This window comes from Gorilla gorilla, chromosome 6 (assembly GCF_029281585.2).
Source record: "Gorilla gorilla gorilla isolate KB3781 chromosome 6, NHGRI_mGorGor1-v2.1_pri, whole genome shotgun sequence".
Lineage (NCBI taxonomy): Eukaryota > Metazoa > Chordata > Mammalia > Primates > Hominidae > Gorilla > Gorilla gorilla.
The window spans coordinates 146,633,763-146,656,497 of NC_073230.2; the positions used below are offsets into that span (position 1 = coordinate 146,633,763).

The window sequence follows — 22,735 nt, forward strand, 5'->3', positions numbered from 1 at the left end:
ATTCCCAAATTAAAGGGGTCTGATAATCCCTTTATTTCCAAGTTCACTCAACTGATCTGCAAAGACTGTAATTAGAAAATATTTTCCTGCACACACAGCAGATAAAAGGGAAGCTGGAACCATAGAATGTAGTGGCCTATCAGACCCTAATAGGAGAAGTTGAGGAGGGGCAGAGGTTGAATGAACTCTACCTAAGCAATTTTTTGAGATAATAGTAAATCTAACGGCAGTGGGCTTCAGTCTTCTCTACTGGGCTGGAGGTATCAGGACTAAGACCTCGATTGGGCAGTAGTTGCAAATGGGAAATGAGATTTGGAGAATGACTGCTGACCAGTTCCTGGACTCCCCTTCCTGGAGCTCCCCAATTTGGGGTTTACCAGTGTGTATCACCTTTCTCAAAACCCATAAAGTGGCTGCTCCCTGTCCCATGTCCTCCCAGGTTCTCATCTATGCCCTCTGATTCCAACCCATGCACTGTTGTCTCCTGAACCTCTGGCCACCCACTACTCCACCCTAACTTCCAGGGGGCACACCATGGCATAAAACAGACACTATTATTTGAATCAAACTTTATAGATCCCAAATGAATTCACATATGATCTCAGTTCATCTCCAGAATGATCAGCTAAGCAAGACAGAAGAAAACAGACTCTAACCACCGCTTAACACTTTCTCCCATCCACTTTCCTACACTTTTGCTCTCTTGCTCTCAGCTCCCATCTTTTCCCAACAACCTACAACACTTTCCACTTTCCCACTAGCAGCAGCTTACTTAAACCTAGTCTTCTGGGCAGGGTATCTGTTTTCTTTTTTAAACTCCTATCAAAAGATGTCCCAGTTGAGACTCATCAGCAAATTTTAGGGCATTAGACCCTAGGGTCAATAATGGAAAACCTTCTCGAATCATTTGCAACCCTGGTGTAAACAGCAGGTATGGGAGGCAACACAGCAAAGTGGTGAGGAGCTCAGGCTCCAAGTCAGATTGCCTGGATTTGAAGTAAAGTTCTTCCAGTTCCTAGTTAATCAGGAAACTCTATGCTTCAGTTTCCTCATAGGTAAGTGGAGATGATGACAGTATCCAACTCATAGGCATATTAAGAGAATTAAATGAGCCAATACATGTGATATGCTTAGAAAAACGCCTGGCACATTGTCAGTGCTCAATAGATTTTAGCTATTATCATTATAATAATTATTCTGAAAATTGTTCCCCTAGATAAGGTTCTACCTAATAATCAACAGCATTTGCTGCTTCTGCCAGATATTGGAAAATGTTTAGAGCACATAAAGGAACCTCCCTGAACATTTCTGACAAGGTGCTGGGCTACCTCTGGGGGGAGATTGTCTAGCTTGGCTGGTGGCATGACATTTTACACTTCTGGGTGCTCTCCCACCTACTATTTTAAAAGGCCAACTAAAAACATGAAAACAGACAGCTAGAACATGGGGGAGTCGGGGGAAGTGCATAGAGATTAAATGAAAGCCAAGTAATTCAATTTCACACCTTTATGTCAAAATATATTAGTGTCCCATTAATGGCTGACTGAAGGTAGAGGATGACAAAGCTGTTCTTTGGAGTCTGGGGAATAGCACTGCCATTAGTTTGCTGAATTTAAATTTTGTCTGGGAAGTTAGTAGAGCAAAGAAGAGACAAACATCCTGGGTAAAAATAAATTTGCCTTCCTGCCAACATCTGCCACAAGATACTGCCATACTGATTAGGCTCTGGATCAGGGGTTCTAAACCCGGCCTCCATGGAACATCTCAAACTCCCTAGAAGGGATTCAGCAGTCTGTGAATTCCCTTTCCTATTGGGGTAGTGACCTAAACCTGTCGCCTTCTCACTAAGCTGACAGGTTTAGGTCACTACCCCAATTCTCTGCAACACTGTGATTGAGATCCTTATGCAGAATGGAAGTTCATGGCTCTGGACTTAATTCCCAAATGTCTCCCATGAACACTTTCTCAAGAACCATAATAAGAGCACTTGTTGAATCACTCAGATGGGTTTCCAGTAACCTACATGCCACAGCTTCCCTTGTCCATGTTATACACACCTTTTACCCTGAGATGTTAGAAGGGAGGTAGACTGACTTTCCATTAAGACAACTCCCTGAACACTCACTGCTATTCAATTTACACTTAATCTTGCTATTCTCTGCTCTCCTGTAGATGTTGCCAATAGCTTCTTTTTCAATTGTTCCCATGTAGAATTTCAATCCATCAGAGTCATATTCCTCCCTAGTGCCCTCAAATGTCTTCCTCCTTTTGATCAATTTCTTTAGTATACACTATTCCTCTCAGACTGATAAGAGACGCTTCTCATCCAATCTCCCACCCAGGCCTAATCTCTTTATGGATAAAGTGGATGGGCTGAGCGTTTTGGTTCTCCAGGGTCACTTTTAAACCACGGACTCCATTAACTCATTCTGTCACTGGAAACATGAATTATATAGGAGTGATATCCGTTAATATTAAGACACGATAGCAAGTGGATAAAGCAAGATGTATGGTCAAAAAAATTAGTTCCAATCTAAATGGTCAGAACGCTAAAGTTACCTTCTTTAAACCATTTTGTGATCTGAAAATGGGACTGATAATAGAAATGTAGTGAGCACTAAATGAGACATATATAAGGCAGTTAGCACCTTCCTGGCAAATAATAAGTGGTCAAAAATAATAATAGTTGTTGTTACTATTATTATCGCCCTAGCGCTTCTGCAATTTCCATCAGCCTTATATTGTTTATTCAGTCCTAGATAATAATATCATAGCTGAAGCCAGAGTTGCAGCTCTAATTAGCACTTAGTAGACAGGAAACCTTAGCAGAATGGGCATCCGTCAACATCAGTAGGGATACAAGATTCAGTGGAATGTTGCTATCCACAGTCTTTTGGACAATAATGCAAGTAGGGATGGTGAATGTTTGCAAGTTTTTTTTACTTTTTAAAGATATTATGAATATAAATCTTAACTCATGTTGAGACAAGATCCTTAAAGTTATGTAATCATTCTACATTTTGTACCTTATAAATATCCTGTTGTCATTAACATTTCTTAGTTCAGTGTATGGCTTGCCCCTTGTAACACTCACTATGTAGAAACATTGATTTTTATAAATAATTGTAATTTAACCAGGCATTTGCTACTCATATAGAGTTGTTTTTCTTTTATGAGACAGAAACGCTTAACTCTGTCTGCCTTTCACCCTTTAGCCCTGATTTAATAGTAATAATGAATTGCCTTAACTTCTTTCAAGCAATTCTACCTGATCATAATCTAGATATAATGAAGTTTGTTTCTAACTAATCTAATAGAATTTATTTGAACTGGCTCTTGTTTTATAAATAGAGTTTTATTAAAATATGAATTTATAGTGTGAATTCACAGTGTGAAAGGCTATGAATTCACACTATGAATCTCTCCCTCCTCTTTGCAGCTCCAGCAGCTAGAACAATGCCTGGTCCATGTTGCTTACAATGAAAGTTTTTGAACAAATGAGTAAATGAATGCAAGAAAATCAAATTCCTCTGCATCTGTACATGGTTCTGATGCTATAGCACAGCTTGGCATTGGAGCATTTCTGAGCTGCTTTCTAGCAGCTTTTCCCTTTGTGAAAAAGTCATAACTGATTTGGTCATTGATTTCTGTCCTTTGACCTCTGGATCAGGAAATAAATCCATGTTGAATTACGTTCCCACTTTTTATCTCCAGTAGAATCTACACAAATAAAAAGACAGAAGAACCTACAAATGGTAGATGTCCCCATCAAAAAAGTAAGTAAACCTTTTCTGAACTACCTGTTCTTCAATTAAATAATGCCTCGGAAATCTGAAACACATTGTAGAGAAGTTTTTGATTCTTAAACCAAGCATAAGCCAAAATCACATTAGCAGCAATCAGTCATGCACTCCCACTGCCCAACATGTTTTCCTGGAGAAAGTACCTTCAGAGATTACTATCTATCATCACATTCTTCTATCAGCTATCAAGCTGGGCCTTATTTTTTTTATTTTATTTTATTTTTGAGATGGAGTCTTGCTCTGTCGCCCAGGCTGGAGTGCAGTGGCACAATCTCGGCTCACTGCAAGCTCCACCTCCCAGGTTCACGCCATTCTCCTGCCTCAACCTCCCATGGGCCTTATTTTTTATTTTAAATTTTTCTGGGTACATAGTAGGTGTATATATTTATGAGGTAGATGAGGTGTTTTGATACAGCCATGCAATGCATAATAATCATATCGCGGAAAATGAGTTATCCATCCCCTCAAGCATTTATCCTTTCTGTTATAAACAATCCAATTACACTTTTTAGTTATTTCAAAATGTACGATTAAGTTATTGACTATAGCCACCCTGTTGTGCTATCAAATAGTAGACCTTATTCATTGTTTCTATTTTTTCTTTTACCCATGAAGCATCCCCATATCCCCCCCACAACTCTTCCCAGCCTCTGGCAACCACCCCTCTATACTCAATGTCCATGAGTTTAATTGTTTTGATTTTTAGATCCCACAAATAGGTAACATGCAATGCTTGTCTTTTTGTGCCTAGCTGATTTCACTTAACATAATAATCTCCAGTTCTATCTATGCTGTTGCAAATGACAGGATTTCATTCTTTTTATTACCAAATAGTATTCCATTGTGCATCTGTACCACATTTTCTTTATCCATTCATCTGTTGATGGACACTTAGGTTGCTTCCAAATCTTAGTGATTGCAAACAGTGCTGCAACAAACATGAGTGTGCAGATATCTTTTCAATATACTGACTTCAATATACTGATTTCCTTTATCTTGGGTATATATCCCAGCAGTGGGATTGCTGGAACATATGGTAGTTCTATTTTTGGTTTTTTGAAGAACCTCTAAACTGGTCTCCATAGTGGTTGTACTAACTTACATTCCCACCAACAGACTAAGAGGGTCGTCTTTTCTCCACATCCTTGACGCTGAGCCTTATTTAAATATTATTAGACTCAGTGGCTTCCTTTGGCAACTTGCTGCTAAAATGGTAAAACATATCCTGGTACATTTTTGAAGTGCCACTGACAATAACCTTTCCAAAAATGTATCTAAGAAGACCTCTTTACATTGAAGAATAAAACCAAATTGAATCAAGGCTTCTGAACGGAGATTTAAAATGAATTTCTGACACCTGCCAAGTTCAGACAGAATCTTAATAATTCAGTTGTCCTCTGCCTGGAGTAGGAAGCAATGCCTCAGAAATCTGAAATAAATTGTACAGAAGTTTCTGATTCTTAAACCAAGCATAAACCAAAATCACATTAGCAGCGATCAGTCATGCACTCCCACTGCCCAACATGTTTTCCTGGAGAAAGTACCTTCAGAGGTTATTAATTTTTTTTGATGGAAGTTGAGTAAGTTCTCAGTCTCTAAGACATCCATTTGTGAGGAGGTAATAGGATATGTTACAGCTTACAAATTATTTGAGGCAGCTATTCTTCCAGCCCTTCTTATAAGATCATCATGGAAGCATTATAGAATCAAAAGCAATCTTCGATCTCATCTAATTCAGTATTTGCTATTCCATCTAATTCTATACGCCCCTATGACTGCATCTTCAAGTGGCTATTCTAAGTCTCTGCTTGATCCTCACCAGGCAGTAAGATGCTAATGGAAGTGGCTTAGTCTTTGTTCAGGCTACCTTAATCATTTGCAAATTCTCCCTGCAGTCTAAATCTTCCTCTCCGCAGTCTCTGTTTATTAGCCCATCTACCACCATTTTTAAGGAATTGGCTTTTAAGTTACAAAAATAATCAGTCACACGGACTAATGTCAAAAGAGTGCAAACATTAACCACCAAAGCTAGATGCATATCAAAGAAATATTTGCTGCCTTGATGGCTAACATATTGCAAACAGACTGTAAGCATCAAATGTCAATAAATTTTTATGACATTGGCTGAAACAGAAATTATTTTTTAAATTTTCTGGAGATCTTCAAAGTCACATTGTAATTAAAATTTTAAAGCATCCATGGAAATTTGTAATAAATTTCTATGCTTAGGGGGGCGTGAATGATGAGAAATTACTTAATGGGTACAACATATGCTATTTTGGTGATAGATACCCTAAAAGGCCTGATTCACCACTATGTAATCTATGCATGTAACAAAATTACACTTGTACTCCACAGACTTACAAAACTTTTTAAAACGAAAAAAAAAAATCTGTGCTTTTGAGCATAGATTTTTCATGTGTGATTAGACCAGAATCATTGGCCAGAATAGGGACCACTCAAAAGAATTTTGTTCAAAGGAAAAACTTACTCCCATAACTAATTTACCACATGGTTATTCTAGAGTGTGTTTTCTGTTCAGTGTCGTGTTCATGGTATTTAAAGTGAAGCAAAGGTACAGAACAAGCAAGCAGTGGCTTCCCTCAGTGGCACTGCAGAGCAGGTTAACAAGTATAGCAGTTTCATCATTTTTGTTTTAAAGGAAAATAGACATACTAACAACCTTGAATGATATTTCAAATTCTTCTGGCCACCTGTTTCCTTTTGTGGCAGTGAATGCCATCACTGTTACTGGCTCGTTGATCCAATTCTGGAATTTTACATGGAGCCATCCCTACATACATGTGTTATGACTTTTTGCTCTTGTCGCCCACCCAGGCTGGAGTGCAATGGCACGATCTCGGCTCTCTGCAACCTCCGCCTCCTGGGTTCAAGCAATTGTCCTGCCTCAGCCTCCTGAGTAGCTTGGATTACAGGAGTGTGCCAATACGCCCAGTTAATTTTGTATTTTAAGTAGAGATGGGGTTTCACCATGTTGATCAGGCTGGTCTCAAACTCCTGACCTCCTCGGGTGATCCACCCACCTTGGCCTTCCAAAGTGGTGGGATTACAGGTGTGAGCCACTGCACCCAGCTGTGTTATAACTTTTTATTACCAGAGTCACAGATTTATTTTTTAAGCCACTGAACAACTTATTAACCCAGAACCTCAAAGTTCCCTCTCCATAAGACTATACAATATTGTTACTTTCTCTTTTTCCTTTATCCATGCATATTAAATTCACCTGACTTCACTTTTCAGTAGCCTTCCACACTGTGGTTAACTCCCTGCTGCCTGAAGCTCTTTACTTTTGGAATTCAGTTCAAAACACTCTTCTGGTTTGCCAACTAAGTTACCAGAAGCTCCTTCTTTCTCTCTGCTGCAATTTATCCTCCTCTAAATCTTTCAAATACATATGCTTCTTTGCTCCTTCCACTAAAACCCCTTTAGACCAAGCTAATATCATCTTGCACCTAGGCTAATTGGGCCCCCTGCATCCAAAAATTTCATCACACTGCATACTGTTTAAAACATAAATGTAATCATGATATGATGATTTTGCTCTCCCCATTAAATCATGAGCTCTTCAAGGACAGGATGCCCAACTATAGTTATCTTTAAATCTCCCACTACATATGTTTAATATGAGGCTTTCAATATGTGTTAAATTACTGATCCCCATATGGACTTCCTAAATTTGCAATGAGAAAAAAATCTTTTTCCTGACATCTGACTACATTCTTCATCACACCTAATCATGTGTGATTAGGCCAGAATCATTGGCCTGAATGGGACCACTCAAAAGAATTTGGTTCAAAGGAAAAACCTACTCCCATAACTAAAAGCAACAAACAAGAAATAAAATCACTGATTATGCATTACATTATTGCTGTACCACCTTCAGGTATCGAGTTGAGCCTCTGGCTTGCCCCTGCTTAATACAAAAGATAAGAATTTCCACTCATTACTAGATATTATTGCAAATTTAAGTCTTATGAAGATGCCGTCTTCTGCCCTGATATTTGGTGAACTAGAGATGACACCCTTTAAAAAAGTCTTTTAAGATAGGAGTTTCAGACTTTAAGTTCCCACATACACTCTTTTTACATTCTTTCATGCTTAAGGAGTATAAAAGTTGGACAAATATCCTAATAAAAGGCAAAGGAGAAGTAAGTACCACAGGAAATAGAAACAAATGGAAATTAGACATAGAGGTAACATGCATTCTCATAGAAGAATTCTGCAAATTCCAACTGTTGAGATGAAGAAAAATTAAGAACAGTTGGAATGGGAACAAGTAAAAACTCAAGCCCTGTCTTTCATCACATCAGGCCAAAATCATTTCCACTTTAAGAAGTAAATCCATGTAATGAAGGTTTCCTTGTTATTAAAAATGATTAAAGATTCTATCACAAAACACTAACATGAGTTACTTTTAATACCATAGCCTGCAATCAATGGTACTAAATGGAATTCTCAGGGCATGGAGAATTCTTTTACTGTCAATTGGAGGGAGGACCATTCATCACTATACTTAGTGGAGCAAGGAGCAGTTGGGCTTGAACCAATGAGACATAAGAGGACAATGTTACTCTTAAGCCATCAAAATGGATTTAGATCTCATGTGTTCAGGAAGACAGACATTTTCTGCTTCAGCTTTCAGTTTCTATATATCAGAGGGATCTCTTAAACTTAATTGTTATTTAAAATGCTAAAAATCTTCCCCAGGATTTGCAATCACAAACCGTTGTATTTTCCTGTTCTTATCTGCAACCGATAAATTCACTTTCGTTGCTAAAAAAGGGTGTGGATGAAGTGTTATGATTTGTGTATTTTAAAAATGTCATTTCACAGAAGAAGACAATTGTGGTCTTTCATACCAACCATGAAGAACACCGAAACTAGGCTTCTAACTACTGGTATAGTTGCTAACCTTCTATTGTAACTCTAAGCACTTTAACGAATTAATTGGTGATATTTGAGTGTCTATGTGTAACTTTAAAACAGCATTTTAACCAAAATAGACTACACATAATCTTTAAATATTGAACAAATTTCATCTACAAACCAATAGAAAAAAAAATCAAAGATTCAGAATGTGTTATAAATAAAAATATCCAAAAAAAACAGTAGCCAAAATTCATGAAGCAATGATGAAGTGAAAACAGATATTGCTATCTTAAAATGGGGAAATCACGTAACCCAATTATGTATAGAAAGAATGGAATGTATGAGCTACAGGACGCATTACTACTGAAAAGCTACTCTACAGACTGTGTGGTAGTAGATCTGCATTTCTAGGAAACAGGCTCAGTCAAGGGAAGAGCATGTTTTGTTTTTATAATGGAAATAAAAAGTAAGGATTGACCTGACAATAAGCGGCATTACATAAAAGGCATTTTCTTAAACGGTTTTAGCCCTTCACATAAAACATTTTATGAAACAGTGTATATACTCTCCTAAAATCTGAGTATCAGAGAAAAAAATTACTGCAGAATTGTTTGTTTTTCTTCATTAGTAGGTAATTAATATTTTACCTGGACAGGTTGACAATTGCTTGCCAAGGTCCTGAATCCTCAGTGGGGAGCTACATTTGGCTCTGGAAAGAGAAATAGATGGCCCCATATTTCTGTTCATCAATCTATAGCTGGTGGGAACTTCAGCTCCTATTAGTAGCTCAGATGTGTTCCCACCAGCCCAAGTTTTCTTGTCAGAAATCCAAGAAGGAATAATTGAGAGTCCTCTAAATCTGACTCTCCCTCTTTCCCAATTCTGCCCATTTAGCCAACTGGGAGGAAACCTTTCATTTCCCTTCTCTAATTCCTGATCCAATGACTGAGGGATTTTATAAACTGCTCTTATTTCTTGGAAACATTCTTCTTGTCTTTGTAAAAATGACAGAATAAAGACATTTGTAGAACAGAACTTACAAGAATCACACAATAATTATATCAATATAACAATTATTCATCAACAAAAATAACTTTTACAAAATTTGATAGCAAGGTTGAGAAAAAGAGTTCCCTAGAATATACTTTTATGGGTGGACTAATGGGTCAGGTGGGGCCAGGTGCAGTGGCACCTGTAATTTCAGCATTTTGGGAGGATCACTTGAACACAGGAGTTTGAGACTAGCCTGAAAACACAGTGAGATCATCTCTAAAAACTTTTTTTTAAATAAATAAATAAGCACGGTGGCATGCACCTGTTGTCCCAGCTACTCAGGAGGCTGAGGCAGGAGGATCACTCGAACCCAGGAGTTCAAGATTGCAGTCAACTATAATAGTGCCACTACACTTCAGCCTAGCTACGGAGTGAGACCCTGTCTCAGAAAAAAATAACAATGAAAGTAAATATATAAAATAAATTACTTGGATGAAGGAGAAACAAACACAAAATAACTAGTTAGATATTTTGATGCTACAAATACTAAAAAGAAAACAATGAAAAAGAAAGAAAATAATGGTTTTATTGATAATATCATAATAGAATGTGAAAATAATTTGGAGTGCCTTTGCTTGTTCCATTTCTTTCTCTCCTTTCACTTACCACATTAAAGTAAATCAAGTCTCTATTAAAGGCAGCAAAGCAATGTATTTATAAGACAAGAGCCTTTACTCAAGAAAACATACTTGTTTTACTTTTCCTGGACAACAAAATAACATCAAGCCAAATGACATAATCACGTCCCAATTAGAGGACATAGCCACCTTTCTTAAGAGCAGTAAGGTCTAAGTGATTACTTTTTCAAAATAAATACAACTATAGGTCTTTATAATATATTATAAGACTGAAAGGCTTTGGCCTTTTCGTTCCATTTGTGATTCTTCCAATGGTACTTCCATTTTATTTTATTATCTTTTTTCTTAATTTTTATAATGGCCCAAGATGAAAAGTATTTTTATTTCAGACAAATACCTGAGCTATAACTTTGGAACTCGGTGAATCATGTATAGAATTTCATTTTCTGACACAAAATGTGATGTGTTCTACGGATTAATTAAATGTAGCATCAATGAGTACTTTCTTTTTGTGTCTTTTAAAATGTACTCTTTTCATTTCATGGAAGTGTTTCAGGGTGTTATGAGAGACCAGCAAAACTCAGTGGAATTGGTATAATTAAATTGAAGCCCTCCTACAAATGAAACGCACCTCACACTTCATTACCACTTCAGCAAAGTAATCCAAAATAATTGGATTATTTGGATTATTTGTTTGGAATGCTCAAAACAAACATCTAGGTTTCTTTGTTGATATGTCAGAGGATAATGTCAGTTCTTATTCTAGTACTGGAGTAAAAGTTAAAATGTCTCTTTTTCCTTCCTGAATGCAGTAAATCCATTAATAACATTGCAGTTATAACGGTCGGTCCAAAAATATTTAGGTTTTTTGTTTTGCTTTGTTTTCTGGGTGGAGACTCCATTTTTAAATAAATATTTTACTCACAAAGACTAACAAAAGTATTCCTTTTCCTTCCCGTTTATAGTCTGCATGTATTTCTGTAGATTTTTTTTATTATAATCATGCTTTGGGAATTCAGATTTGAACAAAAATTTAAAGTACATATTGTTCAACCACTTTATTTTACAGAAAGTGAATTTGGGTCCAGAGATGTCAATCACCTTATTGTATCTATATAATTAATATGGAAAATCTGTTATAAATAATAGGGTAATGTTCTTCAGCTCTCTTTATACCCTTTAATAAAAAAAATTTTAAACAACTAAAATATTTATATAAATAATATATACAAAGTTTAGTCTTCAGAGAGTGATGCAGAAATATAACTAAAATTCAATCAAATTTATCCAGCATTATGCTGTTATGTACTAAGTTATCTGTCCCCCAAATTGGTAAGTTGAAGTTCTAACCCATAGCTCTTCAGAATGTGACTGTATTTGGAAACAGGGTCCTTACAGAAGTAATTAAGTTTAAATGAAGTTGCTAGAGTGGAGCCTAATCCAACATGACTAGTGTCTTTTATATAAAGAGCGAATTTGGACACAGACAAAGAGGGAAGACCATATGAAGACATGAGAAGACAGCATCTACAAGACAAGGAGACAGGCTTCAGAAGAAACCAACCCTGCTGACACCTTCATTCAGACTTTCAGCCTCCAGAATTGTAACGAAATAAATTTCTGTTGTTTTAGCCACCCACTGTGTGGTACTTTGTTATGGCAGTCCTAGCGAACTCATACAGATATCTACTAAAAAGACGCACAAAAAGAACTAACTCCTTTTGTTCTAATCCTACAACTAGTGTTTATAAAAAGATATATAATGGAAGAATGAGAGAAATCTAATTTTTAATTTTCAAAAATTTCAATCTGGCTTGGGAATCTCTGCCAATTTCATATCCCTGCCCTGGCTATTCAGACCCTAATTTTCACTTATCTATTAAAAACACAGAAAAATCTAAAAAACAAGTGTTGTATTTGTTGGACTAATTGTATCTCTAAAGTCAGATTTCTATTTGTGAAATTTATTTTTATTTTTTAAAAATTTCATAAATGTTTCCCCCTCCTTTTCCCTGCCAAACATACCTGGCACATGTACTACCCCCAAACCTTCCTGCAAACTTTCTCCTTTACCCCCAAGTCTGACTTCTGCAAGAGCTCCCTTATTCCCTGCACACTCAAGGCAACAAAACCTGCAGTAAATATCCGCTGCACTTTTGAAGTAACCTTTTACTATATGAAAAGTGCTGAGTGGTAAGACTATTTCTACACCTATGAGGACATAAATAATTCATCTCTAAAAATAAATTTGAAAGCAATAAGATAGAATATTAAATGTGGAAGGGGCCCTAAGTGTATTGTGCCTCTACGTAAGTGGACTGATTGCCAAGCTCTGGGTTGACTGTTACTAATATAAGAACACAGGAACGATTCCTCCACTGTGGATGTCAGCATGATGTTTCCTGATAAGTCTGTTTTTCAGTTCAAATGCCACTCCTTACGATTCTAAAAGACTTCAAATTACTTAGTGGTGCTATTTTTACCTGAAATTTGTCATTCTGAAATTTTATTATAACAACACTTGAACTATAAACCTATGACACCAAAGATTCACACATTTGCAACACTCACAATTGAATTGTTATTCTTCATAATCAAGTTTCCTTTAAAAGTTTATATAATATTATTGGATTAAAATATATAATAGAGATAAATATACATACATATATGCACACGCAAGAAAATGACCAGAAGTGATATTGACAGCAGAGATCAATGCCTTAAATGCTATGATGTCAACTTTATCAATGTATAGCATGCACTCATAGGCAAGTTTCCTACCATTTCTTGTTCTCTGTCTTCTCATCTAGGGAATGAGACTAGTAGCAACTGTGACCTTAGAAGTTAGTAGGGTGTTAAATTTTATCACAGAGCAAGGTGCTTAGGTACATATTATGTCTCTGACTAAATGTAAAAATCCACTTTGGTTCTTGCTAACAGGAAGGTGAGACATGAACTATGCTTACCAATGAAGAACAGGGCCTGGCCCCCCTGCCCAGTACTCAGAATCAAGGACAACACTGTCTTGTCCCACAGCAAGTCTCATCCACTTCATGTTACAGATTTTTGGGGGGCAGATTTTCTTATGATTCTAAGATCATGCTTTGAATTCTACCATAACAGAACTTCAAAGCTGATAGGAATTCGAAGGACCAACTGCAGTTTTTAAATATCTGAAAAACTGAAATGCAAAAGGTTAATACATGGCTGATGTTACACAGACAAATGCAGGGTTCCCCCAGATACTCAAATCAGAAGGATGTTACCATAAGGAAAGAGGGGTTGAAGAATAAGGAGGAAGACGCTCTGGCTACAGACCCATGGACTGCTTCCACTGCCCCTTTTCTTTGTGTCACTAGACCTCTCAGAGTGGAATGGAAGCTCAGGCAGAGTGAGGGAACTCATGGGAGAAATTCATTTAAAAAATTCAAAAAAAATTAAAAAAAAAAAACATTAACCGAGTTGCAGCCTGGGCTCTCATGGAAACTGAAAGGTAAAGTGTGGAAACTGGCATGAGCTGAAGTCAAAGTAACCATTAATTTCTTTTCTTTGGAATTGTCCATTGCAGATGTCTGTTTTATGGAACTAGCAGGGAAGAGTGGCATAACAAGAGGAAAGAAGGGATGACATGATGGTATGACTGAAAGTCAAGAAACTGTGCACAGTCTGAAGTGAAATTACTAGTAAGATTACCCAAGAAATTCAGGAGCCAAGGGAGAGAGAGGAAGGAAGAAGAGACGATGGGCAAAGTTTAGCATCTTCCTTTGCTCAGAAGTTTAGAGAGCAAATAGCTTTGCTTTCCAGGTAGCCTGAAGCTAACTCTTACACTTCACTATCCGACCTTAAGATTCAGCAAATAGCATGCCTTTAAATTCTACGAATGTAGCAATTCTCTCCTGTTCTTCCAAAAATATGAAATGTTCTGCTTTTTTTCCCTTTTTAGAAGTACTCCCCATTCATGGAAATCCATCAGAAAATACAGAAATAAAAAAAAATTATCGATAATCCTACGATTCAGAGATAATCACCTAGGAATACAATAATAATAATAACAAAAGCATGACCAACAAACCTAGTCACACAAGTTGAAGTACTTAGGCTGTTTTGGTACCCTCGAAATTGGTTTTTGGGTCCAGGAAGTATGATTCAAAAATTATAATCCATGAATCAGAATCTGGACAGATTTATGCCCCAGACATGAAGCACATTTCTGGAGGCTCCACTGGCCCATGAGTGCGATTAATTCTCAGACTCTCAGGAAGGTTGTGTATTAGCCACCAGCAGCTTAATTCATTGAGGCAAACCATATCTGATGGATCATCTCAGCTGCTTTAGAGGTAAGCCTTATAGTTTACAAAGACATGCATGTAAATTTCCACTTTGGCATCATTTTTGTTACTTCCTTAAAGAGTTAAGGTGTGGCAGAGTTTATAAAGAGAGGAAACGAAAGGAAAGAGGGTTCTGAATAACACAAATCAAGTCTTATTTTCTAATCATAGGACCACAACTAAGTAAACAGAATAAAGAGACCTTTCATAATATAATTATACAAACTCAAGTAAATGTTAGAACAAAAGTTTTGATGTGACTAGTTGTAGAATAGAATTACAGAATTTTAGAAAGCTTTTCAAAGGATCTTCTAGTTTACTTCTCTGGCCAGAGGCATGCAAACATTTAGCCATCTATGGCTAATTTATGTTTTCTTCAATTGTGAAGATCAAAGGTTCTTTGCTCTGTCTTGGTAGTTTTATAAAAATAAAATTCTTAAACTCAACCTAAAACAGAACCATAAAATTTTTAATATATCAAAAATATTTCCCTTGCTTTTAATAAAACTCCCTTTCTTCCTGGAACAAAAATCAATTTACTTTCATCCTTACCCAAGCAGTCTTCATTTATCACAAGGAATTTTGGAATGCTGAGTCATATTCAGTGGTCAAATATGACAATTCATACTTTCTTCATGGATCGGTTTCTAACTTTGCTTTTCCCAAGGTAATAAGCAGACCCACACAATTTAGCAGTGGGATATATCCTGTTTATGTTTAAATTGCAACTGCTGTGCAAGATGGTATATTACACTTAACATATGTTAGTTGTAATTCAAAATACACTGGTGTCTCTGCAGAGTTGTTTTGCTGAATTTAGCTATGACACTCGCTGAGTCACTGCAGTGGGCAAGAAGAAATGCAGTCCGATCGTTCTCTGCTTCAAAAAACAGGGGAGAACTTATCCTGGTGAAGGTGGGTCAGCACACAGCATTATTTCTTCCCCACTGAATGCAGCTATACAATGTGGACAGGTTTCATAAAGCAGCTATTTGAGAACTTTGAAAAGTAAACGATAGCAGTAGATTGGTGAAGAACATCAGATTTTAAGATACTATCAAATTGGCAGTAAACTCCCCAATCCCTCTCTCTCCAATAAGTCCCAGCCTGGACTCCAGGCAGCAAAAAGCCCAAAAGGGGACACCAGGAGCAGAGAGAAAGAGCTCTAGCAAAATGCTTGTGCTCCAGCTCTAAGAAAAGAAGGGACTCTGAATGCCGAAAGAAATGGAAGAGGATCTCCCTTTCTTTTCTCCCCCCTCCATTTTCTCCCACTACACTACTAAGGCCTTTTCACCATTCCTGGCAGCCACAATGACAAAGCCTTCTGGCACCTAAAATTAGGAGGGAAGAGGGGCTTCCTCTCTAATCACAAGAGCTGTGATGCCAAGAGAGTGGCAGAAACTATCATTGCTTCTTTTTCTTTCTGTTATCATTGGCTGGCCCTGGACATGAACACAGTTACAGGCAGTATGCAGCAGAGTGAGGTAACTAAACCCTTAGCTTTCCGGCACAAGGACCAAACAAAGGAAGCCCCAAGAGACCAGAAAGTACCAGGGACAACAGCAGAAAGGAAGGAACTCAGAAAACAACTCCATAATGATGTTCATGAACTCTCGGGTGTTTATCTCTAGGTTGTAAATACATGAATCTAGCCCTAAACACCAGACCATAGACTTTGGGAACTGAACTACAGGGTAGAACTCCACCCAGATCCCATACTGGCAACTTAGTCATGCATAAGCCAGACAGATAATAGCAATGCAAAGACTCTGGTAATAAAACTAACATTGTAACCACAACCCTTAGAAGATTAGTCAAAACTTGTGGCCTGAACTTGAGTCAATTGCATACTGAAGCAAATAAATAAAAGATTCCACTTTAGAAAAAAATGGGGAAAAAAGAGCAAAATAAACCCAAATCAAGCAGAAGGAAGGAAATAATAAAGGGCAGGAATCAATAAAATTGCAAATTGAAAAACAACCAAGAAAGTTAGTAAAACAAAAGCCAATTCTTCAAAAAAGTCAATAAAATGGATAGATCTCTACCAAGATTGACAAAGAAGAAAAAGATACAGGTTACTAATATCAGGAATAAAAGAGGACTTGTACTGCAGACCTCACAGACATGAAAGAGAGAAGGAAATACAGCAACTCTACATACATTAGTCAACATTTTAGATGAAATGGACCAATTCCTCAAATACTTCGAGCAACTATAAGACAACTAAAACTCATTCACGGTGAAATAGATAGCCTGAGTAGTCCTACAACTCCTAAAGAGATTGAATTTATAGCTTAAGAAAGAGGAAAAAATCTTGCGGCTCTGAGAGTTTCATTGGTAAATTCTAACAAACATATAAGGAACAAGTAATACCCTAATCTTTTCCAGATATGCTGACAAAACACTTCAACAAAAATTCTACAACTAATAATCAATCTAATGGTGAAAGACAGAATGATTTCTCCCTAATATCAGAAGGAAAGCAAGGAGGGAAATTCTCATCACTCTTATTCAACATTGTACTCTAAATCCTAGCCAGAACAACAATGCAAAAGAAAGAAAAGGCATAAGGATTAGAGAGAAAGGAATAAAACTATCCTTATTCACAGACATGCTGGACTATGTAGAAAATCCTGAGGATGCTACCAAACTCCTAGAACTAAAAAATGAATTTAGTAAGGCCAATAGGATACAAGGTCAACATATAAAAATCCACACTACTTCAAAAGTTAGCTAGGCATGGTACCATGTGCCTGTAGTCCCCAGCTACTCAGGAGGCTGAGGTGGGAAGATCACTTGAACCCAGGAGGCAGAGGTTGCAGTGAGCTGAAATCGCACCACTGCACTCCAGCCTGGGTGACAGAGTGAGACCCTGTATCAAAAGAAAGAAAAAATCCATAGTATTTCTATATACTAACAATGAGCAATTGGAAACAAACATTTTAAAAACACACCAAAAAAAAAACATTTACAATGGCTCCAAAAACATGAACTACTTAGGCACAAATCTAACAAAATAGGTATAAAATCTTTAGGCAAAAAACTACCAAGCAATGACGGACAAATAAAATAAATGAAGAGACACAGAGAATTTATGAACTGAGAGTCTCAACACAGTAAAGATATCAACATTCCCCAAGTTGATCTATAGGCTCAATATAATTCCAGTCATCCAATTTCTAGTAGAATTTTTGGAGACATAGGCAAGCTGATTCTAAAAATGTGTATGGGAAGACAAAGGAACTCAAATAGCCACGACAGTGTTGACAATGAAGAATAAACTTGGAGGAATAATGCAACCAGATTTTAAGAGTTACTATAAAGGTACAATAATAGAAAGAATATGGCACTGGCAAAGGCATAAGCCATAGGCCAATGGCACAGAATAGAGTCTACACTGGATCTGTGTGTCTGTGTGTGCGTATATGTGTGTGCATGTGCGTGTGTGTGTATAATCAGTTCTCCATTTCTGTGGGTTCTACATCTGCAGATTCAACCAACCACAGATTGAAAATATTCAGAAAAATAGAACGGTTTTGTCTATACCGAACATGTACAGACTATTTATCTCATCACAATTCCCCAAACAATACATTTAACAACTATTTACATAGCATTTGTACTGTATTGGATGTTATAAGCAATCTAGAGGTGACTTAAAATACATGAAAGTATGTACATAGGTTATATGCAAATACCCGTTTTATATGAGTGACTTGAGCATCTAGAATCTAAGAAAAGGGACTCTGGAAAAAATCCCCTATGGATACTAAGGGATGACTTTTTGTATATCCAATTGATTTTTGGTAGAGTTGTAAAGGCAATTCAATAGGAAAAGATAATTTTTTCATAAATGGTGCCAAACGCATTGGACATCCATATGCGAAAACATTAACCTTAAGCTAAATGGCACATCTTATAGAAAAAAACTCAAAATAGATCACAGAACTAAATGCAAAATAGAAAACCTATAAAACTTTTGGGAGAAAGCAAAGGAGAAAATATTCACCTGGAATTAGACAAAGAGTAGTTTAACGTAATACCAAAACCACAACTCTATAAAGAAAAAAAAATGATCATCTGGATTCTGTCAAAAGGTTTCACTCTACAAAAGATATCACCAAGAGAATGAAAAGACAGGATATATACTGGGAGAGAATGTCTGCAAAGCACACAAAGGCCTTGGGTGCAGAATACATGATGAACTCTCAAAGCTCACAGGAAGAAAACAAACAGCCCAATTAAAAAATGATCAAAAGACTTGGACATATGCTTCCCAAATGCTAACAGTATCAAGTGCTGATAGGGGTGTGGAGCAACTGGAATGATCATATATTGCTGGTAGAAACGCAAAATGGTGCGACCATTCTGGAAAACAGTTTGTCAGTTTCTTACGAAAGTGAACATACACTTACCATATGACCCAGCAATCCCATTCCTACATGTTTAATCTAGAGACATAAAGCTTATGTTTACATAAAACCTGTTCATCAATGTTTATAGGAACTCTACTTGTTATTGCCCCAAACTGGAAAAATAACCCAGATATCCTTCAATGGGGGAGTGGGTAAACAAGCTAAAACATCCGTACAATGAAATACAGCTGGGCAATAAAAAGGAACAAATAATTGATACATGCAACAACTTGGATAAATCTTAAAGGTGTAGTGTTCAGTCAAAGAAGCCATCTACAATGGACAACACATTGTATACTTCCATTTATATAGCATTCCTGAAAATACAAAACTATAATGATTAGTGGTTGCTAGAGGTTGGGAGATGGGAGGGTTTGACTACAATGGAATACATCATGAGGCACCTCTTTTGGGGTGACTGACTGATCTATATCCTGACTATGGTGGTGGTTATATGAATCTCTATGTCTTAAACTTTATGGAACTGTACACCAGAAAAGTCCATTTTACAGTATGTTAACTTTAAATATTAAAAATAAAAGCAAATATAATAAACATTCAATACAAAGTCGTTCATATGGAAGAACAACCAGAACCTCTACTTGGATGCTTGTCACATGGCTTCGTAATTCTGTCATAGGCAACACAACTGGGTCTGTTTCTAGTGTGTTCATTTCTCCAGGGCAGAAACCTTAGTGTTCTCATCTCTGCTTCTCCAATATCCCACAGAGCATTGAGTAACTGAAGTAAACACTCAATAATGTTTGTTGAAAGATGAAAGCAATGAATAAATTAGGTGTAAATGGAACACATTATTTCATTTTGATGGGGGAAGAGCAGGAGGGAAACAGAACCTAATGAGAGGTAGCTACTAAAGGCTAAGAGAGTTCTAGAAAGACACATTTTGCAGTTTCATACTTTTTTGGCATTAGCTGAATAGGAGTTGGCAATTACAGCATTTAGCATGACTAGTCATGATTTATGAAATGTAGTGTGTACATGTGTCTTCCAATGAGGACTTTACTTCATTATGAAGCCAATCAATTATAAAGAATTTATTAATTCATTAAGTTGCACTATACAAGATTTATGGAGAAATATTCTATTTGCTTTGTTTTGTCCTATTGGATGAGACCAGTAAATACCATTGATTAAAATTCATCAATTCATATGTTGTCATATATGATCAAAACATAAAATTTCATGATTTTTCTTTGAATAAACTGGAAATTTTGCATATACACAGACATTAGTAGTATGTTGCAATTCCTAATAATTCATACATTGCATTGTTACCACCATGTACCATCCCTGGAGAAAAAGTCTTCTGAAAGCTAGAGAGAAAAAAAAAGATCACTTCAAGCTTCTTGAAGGAAGCAACAATTGCTTCAAGAGCAGCATAAAGAGAGGGTTCACCCAAAGAAAAGACCATCTGTAAAAAAGAGTTGTTCTGAGCAGAGAATGGCTGATTAGATAGCAACCCCCTTCCCCTCCCCGCCAAAAATATATAAAATCTCACTTAACGATACTGGGGCTCCTAACTTCTACAGGACCAAAGCAATGTTACCATGGTTTTTTCAACATTGCTGAAATTAGCAAACACTAGTGTGTGAGTAAATCAAGGCTATCCTCCCTGCCATAAGATAAAAAGACAAAATGCACATGTTGTGCTTAAACTTTTCTCCACATTCCTTGCTGTATTCCATATAGTTTTATTAACTGATTTTTAAAATAATATCCTGATTTAATGTTTATTATATAAATGTTTTATCTATAGGTAGAAAATCTATGACATGTAATATTCAATATATATCATATGTAGATATAAAATATTTTCAAATTAACATTCAAGTTTTAAGGTAACCACAACTTAGTGCCTGCTGCACCCTACAGAAACAAGTATGGACAATTTACTGTATGTAGCACGCACACTCGTGGAATAAGAGATAAACAGTCCAATTTAAGATACACAACTAAAGTGTAAATACAACCAAAACTTAACCCATGATAGAAACAAGATGACTATCATATGCGTTTCTGCTGTTAACATTCTCAATTCTTTGGTCACAATCAACGGAGCCACTAAAAATAATGATCACGTGCAGCCACTCCTTAAACTCAAATTTATTGAACTGGCCTATATAGAATATAGAATTTTACTCCAGCCACAACATTCAATTTGGCAATTGAATGTCATTTTCCTATTGATTCTTTGACTGCTCAAGTGTAAGCTCCAGGAAGGTAGTGCTCTGTCATGCTTACCCCTAGACACACAGCATAAAATACTGTCTGGCACAGAGCAAGTGCAAAATAAAGGTTTTTGAATAAATACATATTTTAATGAATAAGTAAATTAGTATCCATAAGATGAGAGTTGAAAGTAGATTATATAACTGAACTTTAGGAATTGCTTTGTCATACATATCACCAGATGTTAGATATTGTGCAATTCTATTTAGACATGTATTCTTTTATTCACTCATTCCACCAAGAAAACCAATCCATCATTGTTTGGCTTCAGAATACTTCATATTAAAATCTGTGAACACGGCTGGGAACACAAGATTCATATTAAGATATTGCCAATCATCTCAAATAGCCTAAGTCTACTGTGTAAAATACACACAGAGTTAATGTAATTAACACCAAATTAAACCTTGAGAACTGCAACAGATACATGAATGATAAACTCCAGTGAGGGTGTAATTAACTCTGACAGCAAGAATCAAAGAAGAATTCTTTGGAAAGGTAATCATTCAAGTGGGCCTTGAGAAATATACAGGATCCTGACAGACGAAAGGCAGCAGACTATGAATTGTTAAAAACATGAACTTTGAAGCCAGACTGCCTGAGTCTGAATCCCACTCTATGATTTATTAACTGTGTGACCTTGGGCAAGTTACTTAACCTCTCTGTCTATCAGATTCCTCATGCATAGAAGGGAGATAATTATACCACATATGGCCAAAGGTTGTTGGGAGAGTAAATTAATTAATATGTAAAGTATCTGTAACAGTCCCTGAAACATAATAAATGCTAGACAAGCATATGTGATATGGAGAAAACAAAGGACAAAGCAGAGTACACAGCACAAAATAATTCTGAGCTGAAATGCTAAAAAACATATTTTTTTGTTCTCACTAGAAAAAAATAATACCCTGGACTACATTAAGCAAAAACTCCTAAATATACATAAAAATGCATTTTGCTAACTCAGTGACAGTTTGGGGTCACTGAACTTTTACTGTAACTATGGATCTTCCAAAACAGAAATACACACACACACACTCAAAACTCCACGCATAATCTTAAGGTTTCATCCAGAAATTGAGGGCTGCAGGCACTTCCTCGAGCTTATCTCTGAGCCGTAAGTAATGACATAGTCTAATGGTATTATGCACTTCCCATAAAAACCAGTGCTTAGTATGGAATTCTATACAACCCCAGGCAACCATGGGCCCTAAAGTATCTCATCCAAAAACTGAACTGTTAACTTAGAGGATGGAAGCACATAGAACATAAAAAACTTCACAGCTCCATTTCAAATCAAAGAGGGCAACAGAAAGCAATTCTGGTGAGGTGGCTTCCTTATCTGACGAGCAGACCTGTGAAGGCAACGGACACAGGTAGTCCAACCCTGAGGAGACAAGGCTGGGGAGAAAATGTAG

At 36.7% G+C, this 22,735-nt stretch overlaps 1 protein-coding gene across 9 annotated transcripts in view; it reads right to left on the bottom strand.

The window, feature by feature from the left end:
* DGKI (diacylglycerol kinase iota) overlaps positions 1–22,735 on the bottom strand; it is a 470,612-nt gene that overhangs the window by 146,420 nt on the left and 301,457 nt on the right. The gene's annotated exons all lie outside the window — the stretch shown is intronic.